Raw genomic sequence first — 7,762 nt, forward strand, 5'->3', positions numbered from 1 at the left:
CTTCTTGGTGGTATGAGAAGAGAGTGTGATGGGTTACTGATTCCCATGTGCAGTGAAGAATGAACAGTGCAGATTGTCTTGTGATCTGTTTGAAATTGTAATACTCTATGCAATGTGTTTGGACCGCCTGTATTGTAAACCTAAGATGCTTAGGGTTTAGGGTTTATGCTAGCGACCTAACTGATGTCTATAAGGTCGATGATGTTTGTTATTGTAAATTTGTTGGAAAAAGTTGTGTGTGTATCTGAGTGATGAGATACTTGCCATACCAATAAGAGGAAAAATGCAAAGTGTGATTGCAGAGTAGAGGAAATCAAAAGGATTTGCCTTGGCATGTAGTGTTGTTATCAGATCAGAAGTTTTACCTGTTGTCTTCTAATCATTTCAATAGTTGGAAAATCCCTTTATTGGGTAGCTTTAACAGGCTTATTGTAAAACCTTTAACCAGGTGACTCAAGATCATTGAGTTCTTCAAATCCTCTAGCGAGGTAACCTTTAACAGGGTATATACCCATCCCTTAACCAGGTGATATCTAATAGGATCAGTTCCTAACTGAACCTTATTGTATAGTCTTTAACCGGGCTAGGCTCTTAATAGGACGAGCTTCAAAAGAGTTCAAAAACAAGCTTGTGGGTATTCAGCCCCACCGTGGTTTTTCCCATTTGGGTTTCCACGTGAAAAATCTGTGTGTTATGTGTTATGCATTTTTCATGTGATGATTATGTATTATTTGGTTGAATGATTATGCATGCAGAATTATTAGGTTATGGTATTACTGGTATACCACATGCATATGTTTATGGGTGAAGTTGATATCAAGTATTGATCATATTTTAAGTGTTCATCGGTTTATAGTGTCTGATGTCTTACTGTGTTTAACCAGTATTGTCGTGGTTAAGTTCAGTGATGATGACAACCAATTGGTATTGCTTTAACTAGATAAGTTGTAGAGAAAGTTTTTGCCCGTACTGATTCACGCCCCCCCCCCCCCCCCCTCTCAGTACCAGTTGGGGTATTTGTTGTTCATCATTATTCATCAAATTGAAGAGTATATTTTCACTTTACGATTGCATAAACCACTATATGATGCTTCTAATGTAGTTGTGACGTTATTTGATGGCTTCTCTTGTCCTACCATTGGTTGTATCACTCTTCCTATTGAGGTTCATGCTAAATCCGTGGATGTTGACTTTGTTATCATACCTTCTTCGGGGTAATTCCATGTGAAGTTGGGCTATCCTTGAATATCTTTCATGAAGGCTATTGCTTCTCCAATCTACAAGTGTCTTAAATTTCCTATTGATCTCTTTTGGCCCAAACAATTTCAATCTCTTCCATCAAGGAGCGATGCTCTTTTTCAATCTTATCAAAAATGGAAGAACGATATGATCTTATCCTTAAGTCAACCTAGATCGGCAACACTTGACATTCCTATTATTCTTCAAGATGAGGTTCTTCCTCTCTCGGATAGAACTAATCTCCCTCCTAAGGAAAATTGTCCACCTACTTCTATGGATGTGACTTTACCTTTTCTTGAGGAGAACCACAATATTCTTCCTAAGGTTAGACCTATACCTCCTCCTCATGATGGACCTGGTCTCCTCCCTACACCTAATATTCCTTCTTTCTATGGTGCAATTCCACCTCCTTCCTCTTATTGAGAGAAGAGGCTTGCTTCTCCTATTGTTCAACCAAAAAGACCTCAACCTAAACCTTCCACTACCAAGGAGAGAACCGTTCCTACTTTTTCAAGTGTTCCTCCTCCTTCTTAGCCTTCCACTAAGACTCGACAAAATCGTTGTGTGAGAGAACACTGATGAAGATGTTGGGTTTGAGCTCATGAAGCAATCCCTCAAAATACTCAGTCTCCTCAGACTCCAACAGTTGACATGATTCCCTTTTTTCCTAATCAAGATGTTAAACCAACATCTCCCAATCATAAGTTGCATAAAACATGTGATGGTTTTACTCCTATTAATTTTCTTGCTCCTCTTACTTTAAACTTTGATGAAGAAATGGGTGAAAATGTTATTCATAATGGTAACACAACTCCTAATGCTTCTGATAGTGAGTATGAGTATGTTGATGTGGACAAACATTTATCAGATGAGTTTTCACAAACTTTAATCCTAGCTCCTAGAATCGAACAAAGTGACTTACAACATGAACATAGTCCTTGTTTGGATCTTGTGATAGCTCCATCTGTTGTGCTCGATATCACTCCTCTGGCATGTTGTTTGCCTTCTCGGAATAGTGATCAGCAAGATCGGGAGGCAGATGTTGTGCTAGATTAGCAATATTAGCATTGTAGATCTTTCTCTCTCCTTTCTTTCTCTTTTGTGACCATTCTTCTATATGTATCCCCGTTCTTCTATTGTTCCCTTAATGTCTACTTGGGGACAATGCAAAGCATTGAGATCTTCTCTTTGTCTCTTTCATGTTGACTCAAAATACATCCTCTCTTCCCTTTCTTATAAGGTAGTGTCCTTCTTCGGGGAATGAATATTATTATATGCATATACATACATGATATACATGAGCTATCATACAGCATACTGACCCCGAGGAAAGCGACACTACCTTGTGTTTTGTGTTCATTATCCTTGGATTTATACCTCTATTGGGGGATAAATCCTTGTGATAATGTGCTCCCTCTCTTCTCTTTCTCTTGGGCGTATCCTACCTTAAAGAAATCGCTCTCGATAAGGGGCGTGTGATCGCTTTAACATGGGGGCATGCACTTCGCTCATACTTTCCTTCTTGTGATACTTAGAATTATTTAGTGAACTTTGCTTTGCTTTGCAATCTTTTGTATCCTTTCTTTCATGACTCATAGTGAAGGGAACTTTGCTACTTGCAGTCATGGTCCTCCCCTTCTCAATCTTCGCTTTTACTTTGTCAATCGAATTCATAAGATCCTAAGTCCACTGGGGGCTTGGCACATCTTGCCTCCTTGATGTAGTGAAAGTCTTTCAATCTTGTTTCCTTGTACTTTACCGACAGTATTGGTGTATGCTTATACTCCCACTAAAGTGGGGGCTAAATGTAGTGTCATAAAATTGCGACCCTAGAAATTTATGACTGCATTGGGGTCCTCACGCATGCAAACTCAAACCCTCTATCCTGATCGGAGATCGAAGAGTGCTCAACTTGTGAAAACAGCTTCTTCCTTGGCCTCCGCATCACTCTGTTTGCACTCTACCCTAGAGAAAGGGGTAGGATAGGGGTGTGGTGCCCCTGTCCCCCCTTGACAGGGGTGTGGCGCCCCTATCCTTGCCCTATTTTAGGGTAAGACCTTCCAAGAGCATGCATTGTGGGTTGTGCAGTGAGCAGGATATCCCTGATGTCGGCCCATGACGAAATTTAAATCCTTCAAACATTTATTTAAAGGGGGCATTCGCTTTCTCATTTGCATAAGTTCAATAGGTGGAATTTCGATAAGGTCATAAGCGATCAAGAGCATTCAAGCATTCTTTTCTAGCATTGAGCATTCTCAAGTCTCCCTTCAAGGCTAGGTGTTGCATTCAAGTTAAGGATTCAACCATTGAAGAGGAGATTAATTTCAACATACAATTCCATATAAGCATTTCTATCAACATTGCTACTACAACCTCCCTTGAGGTGATTTACAATTCAGTCTTTCATTTACATCTACTTGCAAGTACTTTCTTTCATTACTTGGTTAATTCCAAAACTGGGGTTTGACCTAAAGGCAAACCCCCAATCCCAACACATTTCCCTCTCTTTTATGTGTGTAGGTTGCAGGTGCCCAGTTGTACTTTTAGATTCGGTATTTATTTGCAGCAGCGAAAAAACCCTTTTCATTTCGCAGATTTTTCGGAGGACCATGTACATTCCTGCCACGGTCTGAACAACTTTTTTGTCAAATTTGCAGGGCGACTTCATCTCAACATTTTACTGCCAAATCCAGGTGCACAACTTCATCCCATATTCAGATCTCAAATTATAATCAATTCTTTGTCATTTTTGCACTACATAATCTAATCAATTCATTTCCAAATCAAACAGAGGAAGAAGGGATCATCCTAACATTCTTAATTCATTCAAAATTCAATCTATCATATTTGTGTGGAGATTGAATCTAGTGAATTATCCCTTTTCCTAATGTAATGGTGAAAAGTGTTTGGAGGATAATCAATAGTGAAACTCTCATCTCTCTTTGAGGGAAAGGGTTAGTTTTCCTCTTGATCTATTACTCATCATTTTTCCACCATTACAACACCATACGACCCCAAGTAGGACCATATGATATCCTAAGGCATCATATGGTGTCCTAAGGGGTCATACGGTGTCTTACAGTCTTCGTCCCTTTCCCATCTCTCTCTCTCTCTCTCTCTCTCTCTCTCTCTCTCTCTCTCTCTCTCTCTCTCTCTCTCTCTCTCTCTCCTATAAGTAACACATATGGGTTTTTAATGTAAGAAGCATGTACGAGTTATGGGAATTATGAATGTTGGCCTGTTGGGGTATTTTTAGGGACTAATTACATGTACAGGTTAACTAAACATAACCCGTACGCAATTTTTGCACATATTTTTAGTTGATCAACGACCTCAAAAGGAGTTTTTGAAGTCGTTGAAGGCCACATTGTAACTGATACTGTGATTCTATGACAGTTTTATATGTGAAAATAAGTGAAAATTTTGTTTTGCATGATTTCAAATGATTGAACTTTTTCTTCTAATTAGTTTGGTCAATGTTATTGTGATTGTTTAATAGTTTTGATTATTAAAAATAATGATAATACTTATTTTTATGGTCATTTGATTGTATAAGTTTTTGTAACATATACCTGCAAAATGATTCTATTTAGGACAACTGTTATGAATGATGGGAAAGAACAAGCGAGGAACCAACAGAACAATGAGAGGCTGAAAAGGAAAGACAAAGGCAACGCATGAAGAAATTACATGAACTAAGAATAATGGGACAAGAAGGTATGTCATCCACAACATCTCAATTAGATGTACCAAATGAACCTAATGCAATTGAAAAAGAAATCACAACCAATAATCAAACAAACGATGAAGATGCACCAACAACATTTGATTTACCAAATGAACCTAATGCAATTGAAGAAGAGACCATAATGAATAATCAATCAAATGGTGAACATACACCAACTCAATTTGATGCAATGAATGTACCTAATGCACGTAATGCACCAATGTTAACACCTCCTAGAATTATTTGTAGGAAACCAAATTATCTAATTAACATCGATGAGAATATTTTGAAGCCAATACCCGATAAAATAAACGAATGAACTTGTAGAAGAATGGTTAAAAGAATATGGCAACACTATTTTGAAAACTTAAATCAAATTATAGGATGCCAATTAATTGTTGAAATGATTAAAAATTTGAATTTTAGAGAGACAATTAAAATTCTAGGCCTAATATCATCCAAAAGTAATAGTGAAAGAACTATTGTGAGAAATTTATTTGATGCATATCAAGCTATTGCTTCAAAATTGCATACTAAAGATTCTAATGTTACTCTATGTGTTATTACATCAACCATAATGAGCAAGAAAATAAAAAGAGATCATTTGATAAGCAAAACAAGTAAGTCATTAAACATAAGTAGAACAACATTACATAAAGCATTAGAGAGGTAGGAGAAAATAGAGGATCCTAACAATAATTCTCTTTGGGCACTCTCAGGTAGACTACCACACAAAGACAAGGTTGTTGTTGATGCACTAAGAACATTAATTGAAAATATTTGGCATGATAGCACAAGGGTTTCGTCCAACCAAAGAGATGTTGTTAGAAGGTGAATTGGATCTAGAAATCATGAGCCACATGACAAACACTATTTGGATATGACTCAAACAAAATTTTATGAAAGATTCCTTCAAAAGTTTCCTCAAATAAGAATTAGTCAAAGATTTTTTGAAATGAAAAAACCTTTTTATGTTAAGATTAATCATGTACGCACCACGTGTTGTTGTAGGATGCATATTGAATTTTCTATGCACTATGATATTTATCGTCATATATGTTGCACTTTGCACACTAACGATGTTTGGCAGGAATGCAATATACAAGCACCTCCTAAGTCACTAAGAGAATTTATTTCAAGTGTGCTATGTAAAAGAGATGATGGTTGCATTTATTATAAGATGATGTGTTTGAAAGGTTCTTGTGCTACATGTGGTGGTTTGTGATGAGTTGAGACATTAGCATATTTTTATCCTTATAACTCTTGAGCTTTTGTCATATTTTGATTTACATAGTAGTAATGATGTATCGAAAGTTTAGTATATGTATTTCAGATGTTAGTCTGAACCTATTAAAACATATTTTGTCTTTGTCAGTTTATTCCTGCAACCATGTGATTCATTCATGTTGCCATGCGGATTGTATAGGGCAATATCATGTGTGAAATTAATAGATGTCCTAATTAGATAAAATATGTATGTATGTTCTTGTATGTTATTTCTTTTGAAGTGCAGGGAATAAATGATGTTGCGGTGGAGGCTCGCCTATCACGCTAGTTGCAGGAAGAGATATTCAAGAAGATGACTGAAAGATCGAACAACAGAAATGCTAAAAAGCGTAAGGAACGACATAGGAGAAGCAATCACGCGATACTACTGATGTCTAACTTAAGTGGACATTGGTGTTGTAAATACCACCACAATATATTATGACTGTGGTTCGGTTTAGATTCGCATTTTCTGTAGCTTAACTCCAGCTATCTCCTTTCTCGATTAGTTATCCACCTCTTCTCTTCGGTGTGATCTATGTTGTCTAAAGTAGATGATTTCTTTTAAAATAAGCTCTTCATCTCTTCTCAGAGGTTAGATAGAAAAGAGAGAAAGCAGAGTAGAGGATTTTTACAATTGTTTTTGAGTTTCTTTTCATGTTGAATCATGTAATGACTTCCAAAGAATGATGAATAAAAATATGTTATTCTGAGCACTTAAAGTTGTTTTTGGGAAGCCTGGAATCACTCACCCAAGGGGGTCCACTTGGTGAGCATTCCTGTGCATTTTTTAAAGATTAATTTTCTTTCCTTAGCTCTAGTAGACGTTCTTGCATTGACTGTTCCTGCAGCCACTGGAAACAGATCCACTGATTGTTCCTACAGACAAACCAAAACAGAGTAATTTCTATTTATCAACATTGAACTTAGCCAGTATTGCTTGAATGAATTTATGTTAATGCAGAAGTTTTCCTATAGCCTTTCAATAGTTTCAATTCTTGCTTATCTTTTCCGCATAATGTTAGTTGTTGCAGTAATGCAGAGTAGTTGTTGCAGGAACTTAGTGCATATATAGTGCAAACCCATTTCAAGTATTACGTCCCTAGGTTGATAATCAAATGAACACTAGCTATAGAAATAGTGACTTTACCAAGTGAATGTCCAAACTCTGGGTTGAGACTTCAACTAGAGTTATTATTCTTATTGTTGGGTTGAACAGTTTGCAACATTTGCCAAGATGTTTACATTTGGAGAGCACACATGAAATTGGTAAGAAACTAGTTTCTTTTGGAAAATACAAGATAGTCACATATGGGGTTAAAGATGGAAAAGAATTGAAGAGATGTGAGTTAGTGAAAAACCATTTATGTGTAGCTGAATTTATGAAAATGTTTCAAGAGAAACTAGTTTATGAGTACACAATGCATACACATAGAGCTCGGTGGTTAGATGAGAAATTCAAGTTATGTAAGGACACATATCCTACTTGGTACCATTGTCTCTATCATTGATTTTCTTGAAAATTATACA

The sequence above is a fragment of the Cryptomeria japonica genome, chromosome 11 (genome assembly GCF_030272615.1).
Source record: "Cryptomeria japonica chromosome 11, Sugi_1.0, whole genome shotgun sequence".
Taxonomy (NCBI): domain Eukaryota; kingdom Viridiplantae; phylum Streptophyta; class Pinopsida; order Cupressales; family Cupressaceae; genus Cryptomeria; species Cryptomeria japonica.